The following is a 9,302-nucleotide window of genomic DNA, read 5'->3' on the forward strand; positions in this document are numbered from 1 at the left end:
ATAACTCCAGAAGAGCAGTACTACTATTAGCTTATCTTTAAAAAAATATTATATCAATGTTTGTATTTTATATGTGTGGAGGTCAGAGGACAATTTTCAGAAGTCTCTCCTTCCACTATATGGGTCCCCGGGGATCAAACTCAGGTCTTCAGGCTTGGTAGCAGTCACCTTTGCCCACTGAGCCATCTTACTGGCCCTGGAGTCCCATTTTAAAAACAAGATAGAAAAATAAAGTCCCCAAACCTGCTGCATCTCCACTTCCTTCATGTTCTCCCCCTCCCGTCTCAGCCATACTTTTTCCCTCACTCAGCGAGCCCCTCCCCTTCATTTTTATCTACCAGTCTTTCTATGCACAATCTTGGAGTAAGCCTGGTTGTCCAGAAAATGCTAAACTGAAGCAAAACAAACCGTGACGTTAAAGGAATGGACGAAATAGCAGTGTCCAGTATCCCAGGAGCCCACGCGTGTGCTCTGGACCGCCTGTGGAGCAAACCTCTCTCTGTATCAGGGCCTGTCAGTGTCTGCTGCCAGCTCAAAGATGCAGGGGCTGTGGGAGGCAGAGGGCCTCTAGAAAGCGCCTGTCTCTGTCAGCAGCAAACTGAAAACTCACCGGGAATGCCAGAAAGACGAACTAGTTCACGAATTCAAACCAGAGTGCTTCGTTCGCTCCGCCACTTCCGTGACAGCGGAAACAGAAGGCGATTAGATTAGACACAGCTTCGGGAAGCACACTACACTTCATACAGTGAGGTAACAGTGTTTCTGGGCAATAGAACTGCTTCCGTGCTTTTTCTGTAATGTCATGCCAGGAAATATGCCATGCTGAAGACACTAGGTCCTTAAAGGAAAAATTCCTATTCGAAAAAGCAGGCTGAGACGCAGCCCCGAACCGTAGAGTAAGTGCTCGGTGTGAGCCGAGCCCTTTGGGCACGATCCCCACAGAAGAATATAACAAGCAAGCAAAAAACAAAAAAGTTTCCCACTCATAAGTGCAGTGATTAGCATGGCGACCTGCATTAAAACCTTCAGTGTCTTTAAAGGTAAGGAAAATGCCTGGTAAGGAAGGTAGGCAAGGCCTCCTGTGTTACATCACCTTCATCCCCTTGTCGCCCCCTCCCCCCCAGCTCCCCTCACAAGGATCTAGTGCTTACTCTATCACACCGAGAGGGAGCTAATCCTTGCTTCCATATCTCTCTGTTACATCCTCTGTGGAGCACTCCCTGGATCCATTTCTACTTTATGTCTCTATCCCAGCTCTTGCCTGAGTGTAAGGTGTCAATCAGCCACCCCATCATCCTCTCCGGCCGCCAGCCTACAGCCACTCACACCAGCCTTCCGTCCCATCTTCCTTGGCACGGGCTGTAAAATGAGTGGGTGCACAGGGGCTGGCTGTGAAGAAGGGTTTGCACCCCTGCCTGGTGGTCACATGTGTCCCCGCAGTGACTTTTTATGAATCAGTGCTCCGCCGCCGAGAGGTTCCTCTATGTTTGATACCTCCTGGGTCTATCACGGTCTCCTGTCTTTGCACCCCGTCTGATTTCAAGGAGGAGGCTGCTGGCTTTCATTGGTGCATTTCAGAACGGCAAAACCCAGCTCTTGCGTTTACACAGACAGTAGCAGGCTGCTAACTCACAACACATGTGGAATCATGTTAGCGCTGGAGCGGTGCCCCAGACGTCTTGGATATCCCTGTGTCAAGGAAAGGGAAAGAAGGAAGAGAAAAGGAGGGAAGACAATGAAAGAAAAAAGATTATGTTAAAAGGAAACACCTAGAAAGTGATTTGCTCTTCATTCACTCACTAGGAAAATCTTCGCAAAAGTGCAAGAAATACTGATTAAACCCTTGTTACGACAGGCACTGCCTGGATCGCAGAAGTAGCTACAACCTGCCCTGCATGTGGGAGTCAACCCTGTGGGAGGCTGGATATAGGAGTGGCCCAAGTCACATAACTAGAATATCTATCGGACCCCTGCCCGGTCACCATGGAGACCCCAGAGGAGAGGAGCCGAGGGAAAGACTTTCTGGCAATTTCAAGCAGTTCCCAATGTCCTTTCATCTTAGCCAGAGCTACAACTCTCTCTGCAGCTGCAGCCTGCACCCACAGAGGACTTCTGGCAGAGGTAAAAGGAGCTGCTGGCCTCTGGGGGCTTCAGCTGAGGGTGATGGATGCCGTGGAGGAGGAGGTTGACTGTGCCTCAAGGCTGCCAACCAGAGCTGCCATGAAGAAAATTATGAGGTGAATTAAACTTTAATTTGATTTTTATTTGGTTTCAGCAACCAATAAAGGGGTAGCAATTTTCCAAGCCCTGTCACCGGTTGGAGGAATGCTTTGAGAACATCTGGCTTATTAACCGCAGTGACAATAAAGGCCAACCCTATATTTGCAGAGGGGCTGCCTTCCAAGGCTCTTGAAGCACTTTGACTGATCGTATCTGCTTCCCTCGCTCACAGCAGCCCCAGAGAAATCTTATTTCCTTGTAATTAAGCATAACTGCTAATCTCTCCCACAGCTCACCCATAATTGCCTGTTGGACTGACCTCCAGATGGACCACCAGGAGCACCCAGAAGGGCTGACTAGCAGAGTGCAGGTGAGGTCAAGGCGCAGGGAGAGATAGACTAAGGCTCAAGATGGCTACTTAAGTTTGTTTAAGTTTCCCTTATCCCCTGGAAACATTGAACCAAGGTAGCATAGTTCCATGTTCTCCAGACTTAAGAAAGTGTATCTCTATATGTGTGCAATGGAAAAAGGTTTTACAAAACACTTCTGGCTTGCATAGAATTCTGTTTTGTTTTTCTGGAAAAAATGGAAAGATATAGAAATTTCTTGTTTTCCCCAAATGTCTTCTCTCCTTTCTTTCCTTCATTTTGGTAGAATGCTTAACTCATTTAGATATAACTTATCCTAATTAATTCGATTTCTAAGTATAGTGATGCTGCTGTAAATGCCAAAAAATGGTATATCCATAAAGTGGAATATTATTTGGCCAGTAAAAGAAATAACATACTGGTATACATTGTACTGGGACTGAACCTTGGACACATTATGCTAATGAAAGAAGCTGCCACAAACTACAATATAGTGTGTGAGTCCACTTGTGTGAATGTCTAAAATAGGAAAATTCATAGAGACAGAGAGTAGGTTAATAGTTGCCAGATTTAGGGGTGGGGATTACTAAGGAATACGAGGACTTTTTTTTTTTTGAGGTGATAAAAATGTTCTAGAATTAGCCAGTGAGGATGATGGTTGTACAACCTTAGGAGTATTTTTTTTTAATCACTGAATGATACATTTTAATTTATTTATCTACTTATTTTTTATTATATGTACACGTTTGTGTCTGTGTGTGTCATGCAGGTTCAGGTGTCCCCAGGAGGCCAGAAGACATTGGATCCCCTGGAGCTGGAGTTAGAGGCATCTGGTGTGAGCCTCTCAATGTGGCCTCTGGAAACCACATATCTTCCTCAAGAACAAGACACACTGTCTTTTATTGTTGTTGTTGTTGCTTTGTTTCTCTTGTTTTGGTTGAGACAGCATCTGTCTATTACGTAGGTCTGGCTGTCTTGGAATTCTTCCCGTTGACCGGGTTGGCCTTGAACTCACTGAGATCCACCTGCCTCTGCCTCTGCCTCTGCCTCTGCCTCTGCCTCTGCCTCCCAAATGCTGGGATTAAAGTCGAGTGCGCATCACAGTATGTGCTCTAAACTCTTTAGTCACCTCTCCAGGTCCTGAACTGTACATTTTAAGTAGATGAAATATATGTCACTAAAGCTAGAACACTTCCATAATTCTGGTAACTGATCTGATTCAGGGGTCTGTGGCACCCCATTGCTTAAATTTCACCCTCTTTGCATCTGGCGTAAAAGACCTGTGATTCCTCAGTATACTGCAAGATGGGAAACAAGTCTTCAGCAGGGGGATAATTTTTGAAAAATTACTTTGGATGAGCAAACTAAGACATAGAGCAGGCAGGTGAGACATCCCGGTGACTAAAGGCCCTTAGCACTGAGCCTGGCCACCTAGGTGTGATTGGTCCTTGGGTCCCATGGTGGAGGGAGAGAACTGATGTGCGCAAGTCTTCCTCTCACTCATACATGGGTGCACACACACACACACACACACACACACACACACACACTGTAATAAAAATAATTTAACTTTAAAAAGAGATAGAGAACCCCAGACTAGCACTGTTCCATTGTACAAACTGGAAGCATGTTACCTTCTACCTGGAGCTATCCACACATGGTGTGAGGGAGGTTACACATGTTCCTAGACATGAGGCCCTGGGGCCACCTGGGGCCAGGATAAAGGGAAGATCCAGGATAAAGGGAGAGGGCTTACACGTGCTGTTGATAATAAAAGTGCACCATAGTTAAGGGATTGATGCCTTCTAAGGTTGTTAAAATTTTGCAGACAGAAGGTGAGGGTGTAGCTCAGTAGAGGAGTATTTGACTAGCATGCATAAGGTGCCGGGTTCAATCCTAAACACTGTACTTTTTAAAATTAAAATACTGCAGGGAAGATTCTTAGAAAACAGTTGAGGCACCATAAGAGTAGTGGAGACAAATGTCACCAGGATGAGTGTGGTGCTTGATTTATAACTCGGTAGGGACATGCAGCTACCCCTTCCCACACACCAAATTAAGATTACCGTTCTAAAAGTATTATACAAGTGATTGCAGAGATCGATGAGTCTGTAAAGGGTTTGCTTCCCAGCCTGAGGGCCGAAGTCCCATCTCTAGTCCATGTAAGAAGTGGTAGCTTGTGCTAGTAATGGCGGAGCAGGGCAGGGGAGGTAGAAGATCCCTGGGGCTTGCTGGCCAGTCAGCCTATTAGTCACAGACGGAGTCCTGGGTCCCCCAAAAACATCGCAGCTCAGAAAACAGGCGCACAGTGTCTGATGAGAAAACATATCCAAAGTTGTTTTCTGGCCTATCCATGCATGTGCGCACACGTGCATGCACACACACACACACACACACACGCACACACACACATTTGTACCCGTATACACACATAATCATTGTATACACACAAACCTATACACACATACACAAACATATGCATATATATGCATACACACATGCACCTGTACATACACACACTTACAACTGTATGTACATACACATATCCACCTCTATCCACACAACCTGTACACGCAAAACCTGCTGGTGCAAGTTTTGTTTGGTTGCAAGATATTCTTGATGAAGAAAGCCATGTGTTGATTTGTGTGCTGCTTGGAAGCAGTACTAACCTTACTGCAAACAAGCACTTGTAGGAGTTCTGACTAGTAGACTTTTGTCCCATGGCAGGAGGAGAGTGAAAGGAAAGCAGAGAGAGAGAGAGAGAGAGAGAGAGAGAGAGAGAGAGATCTTTTCTATGGATACAGTTGGGCTCCCCACTGTCTCCTAACCTTATACATATAGACACATATACATACACACATAAATTGTATACACACATGCACGTGTACACACACAGAGAGAAATATTATAAAATACAAAATACAAAGGAATATTTCTATTGTTTTTTTCTATTTTTAAGTTATGTCAGGTTTTTTGTGGTTTTTTTTTTTTCGCAAAAATGCATGTATGTGCACTGTGTGAGAGAGACAGAGACAAAGAGGCAGTGAGACAGAGAGAAAAGAGACAAACAGAAACAGAGAAAGACAGTGAGACAGAGAAAGACAGAGACAGACAGACAGACACCGATGCCAGCCAAAGCCAGAAGAGGGCACTGGATCCCTTAGAACTGGAGTTACAGGCAGTTGTGAGCTGCCCAGTATGGGTGCTAGGAACTGAGCTCAGGTCGTTGAGAAGAGCTGTCAGTAATCTTCCTTAACCACTGAGCCGCCTCTCCAGCCGCACTGCTGCTATTGTAAACGGTGTACTCAACATTGTATTTGTTCTGGCCATTATAGGTTTTTTAGTACACGGTGGACTAATTTGGCACTTATTGGTTGAGTATGCTGTTGAGGGGATGAACTCTCATTTGTAAAATAAATCTCTACATTAAACCACAAATATGGTTCTCACCAGAGACCTAGGGAATGCAATTAAAAAGCTAAACACGGCAAAGGTAGAATTATCATCTTTCCCACCAGTCTCTCAGTAATGATTTTTTCAAAATAATACCTCTTCTTAGGATAAGGACAGACCCAGGCTGGAACAAAGGAACTGAATTGAACAGAGTTGTTCCAGCTCATAGCTGAAACAATAGTCTTGGAAGACAAAGGGCCAGAGAGAAAAAGCTTTTATAAATTTGAAAAGCTGGCTTTGGATATCAAACGCCAAAGCCCAAAGCCCACAGACAGAAGGAAGCAGGACACAGGCTTTATCCACAAGCCATGGAATGGATAGGAAGTCGGGACAAAGCGGGCTGCCGCGTGAGGCCTGTTTACTGCGGAGATAAGGAGTTGTAAATCAACTTTATCACTGAGCAGTGCTGGGTTCTGCTGGCGCAGGTTTTGTTTGGTTCTTGATGAAGGAAGCCATGTGTTGATTTATGTGCTGGCCCAAAACAGCTCTTACCTTACTGCAAACAAGCAGTTTTAGGAGTTCTGAAGGGTAGGGTAGACTTCTGTCCTGACTCAACTCGGGAGAGGAGGAGAGAAAAGGAAAGCAGAGAGTGAGATAAATATACATGGCTCTTCTCTGAGGATGTGCAGTGTGGCGCCCCACCCCCCATCCCTATGCTCTAGATCACCTGTCAGAAGCTCAGGGATTTGGGGACCACCCCACCCGGCCCTCCCCTGCCCCATCCCGCAGTTTAGGAGGTGGGGCCTGATGTAAGGTCCTTGCGCCTTTCAGAAAGTACTTGGAGGAGACGGGAAGACTTTTACACCCCCAATCTGGCATGCTCCAACATGGTCAGTGTAGCTAGATTGAAAATCACCTGAGTGTCCTAACAGCCTCAATTCCGGAGCTCTGGTATAGATGAGAAGAAACCAGTGTGACAGCTTAGGAGACCCCAGAGACCTTGGAACACCTGTTGTTTAGAGGCCTTGCTAGTACTGTGGTGACCCACCACAAAACGGACAGTCAGGAGGCAAAGGTCACCTTCCCAATCCCCCTTCTAGCATACGCTACATCAAGGCTGCTTAAGAGTCTTTCCCCTTGCAATTCCCTTTGGTTGAGAAATTTCCATGTGATCCCAGGGATACAAGTATATAAAATAAACATACAATCCGACATTGACAATATATCATAAATACTATGATAATAATAGTTTTATTAGTATGATGATAAAATATCATAGAATTTTGATTGAAAGGATTTATAGAATTTCACCATCATTAGAGATGAAAATTTGCATACCAATGAGTTAGGTGTGTTTATATTAGCATAGCATTCAGTGGCAGCTGAATGTTTGATACAGTGTAGCATAGAGCGTCTTCAGTGTGCTTCAGCTGACTGCTGTTTTATTTAAAGTTAGCAGTGCTGAGGGTGCTACTCATAAATGCATACTATGAAAAGGAAACGGGTGTTTAAGGCCAACTCAGAAACTGTTGGAGATTCTGTTCCAATCTAAGCCCAAATTCTTGCAATGATCTCTTTGGAAACTCAAGCCAGCAACTTGAACAGCAGTTTTTTTTTTAAAATATGACATTCTAATACAATCCGATCCAAATATAATACACAGTTAACACATGATGAGACATCGTAACAGGGAAATAGTAACTGTAATTAAACTCTTGGGGAGGGGTGTTGTTTATTTTTATTTTGTCTATGTATGTGTCTGAGTGTAGGGAAGCCCACCAGATGCGTGCAGGAACTGGGGGTGGTTAGATAAGGGTTTGAATCCTCTAGAACTTGAGTTACAGATGGTTGTGAACAGCTCTGTCAGTGCTGCAAACTGAACCTGGCAAGAGCAGTAAGCGCTCCTTCCCACTGACCCGGCCATCTTTGTAGCTCTCATGCTTTTTGTTTTAAAGATTTGTTTGTTTATTTATTTATTTATTTATTCAAGTTTTTTTCTGCATGTACATTTGCATACCAGGAGAAGGTACTGGAGAACGAAAAATAAATAGTAAAAACGCTGCAATTTTTTTTTTTTTAGACGGGGTTTATGTCTCTGTATGTAGCCCGGGTTGTGCTACAACTCACTTTGTAGACCAGGCTGGCCTCAATCTCACAGAGATCCACCTGCCTCTGCCTCCTTAGTGCTGAGATTAAAAACTTGTGCACTACTGCCCAGCCTAACACTGCAATTCTTACACATGTACTTCAGGCAGCCTCATAGTCACACAGTGCCATGTCTGCATATTTTGTGTCCAGAACCACAGCACAGAGTCGTGTGCTACAACATGGGTGAGCATAGCCAGGGATAACTCAGAGTCATATGTAGTGACTGTGAATGAATTTTTGGTCGGTAAATATTCAGAAATCCTTACTGGTGCTAAGCTTTCCACAATGCTCACATTCAGTTATTTGGCCCTCTGACTTAAGAAGTCAGACCCTGGATGCTATTGCACTACCTCAGGCTTGCCTATATGCACCATGGGTAGGCTAGGCTAGGTTCACATCAACATTACTTCAGGATCTCTGCTGATAGAGCTGGGATCTAACCATATACAGAACAGAAAAGAAGAGAAGAAGTTCCCTCTCTAATGGCTTCCTTCTCCCAGTCTGGTCTCAGTCCTCCACTGGATGGGGGAAAGAAGTCGCCATATCCCAGATACAGAGAGCTGTTCTGAGGCTTGCTTCTTTTTCTCTCTGTCTCTCTCTCCTCAAGGAAAAGGCCCAGGTTTTATTGCTAATAAAATGAACTGTCTTACAATAATACATGTGTGTGTGTGTGTGTGTGTGTGTGTGTGTGTGTGTGTGTGTGTGGTGTGTGGTGTCCTTTTGAATTATCAAGCATTAAGCACTACCGTACTACCGTATCTGAGGATGCTAGACACTGACAAAAGTAGTCATCAAAATAGAGAGGCTTTGCCTGCAGCAAAGTGATGCTTTGTGTAGAGAAAGCTGTTGCTGTAGGGCAGTCCTCCTAACCCACACTACACCATAAGTTGGGCTCTGTCAAAGAAAGCAGATGCTCCCTTGGATTAGCTGTGTCATCAAGCCCCCCCCATCCCCTTCGTAACCCCAGAATAAAACAAAACAGAGGCACAGAAATATGGTTTTCCCCCAGAGACCAGTCCTCAGTATACATTCTTCAGAGGGAATAAAAAGTGTCCTTCAAGGAAGGACAGCTTTAGAAATTGTGTTCTCTTTTAAAATTGATTTCAAAATCCAGTGTCGAGGGTGGGGGGGAAATCCTTTAGCAAACCTTAGAAGGCACAGGATAAGGTCAAC

General features: G+C 44.7%; 1 long non-coding RNA gene across 1 annotated transcript; it reads left to right on the top strand.

Moving 5' to 3' along the window:
- Window positions 1-2,509: 2,509 nt before the first annotated feature.
- Window positions 2,510-3,490, top strand: LOC134481526 (uncharacterized). Its single transcript, XR_010057091.1, has 2 exons — window positions 2,510-2,590; window positions 3,358-3,490. It is a non-coding gene; the product is annotated as an uncharacterized LOC134481526 (long non-coding RNA).
- The last annotated feature ends 5,812 nt before the right edge of the window (window positions 3,491-9,302 follow it).

Source organism: Rattus norvegicus, chromosome 13 (genome assembly GCF_036323735.1).
Source record: "Rattus norvegicus strain BN/NHsdMcwi chromosome 13, GRCr8, whole genome shotgun sequence".
NCBI classification, from domain to species: domain Eukaryota; kingdom Metazoa; phylum Chordata; class Mammalia; order Rodentia; family Muridae; genus Rattus; species Rattus norvegicus.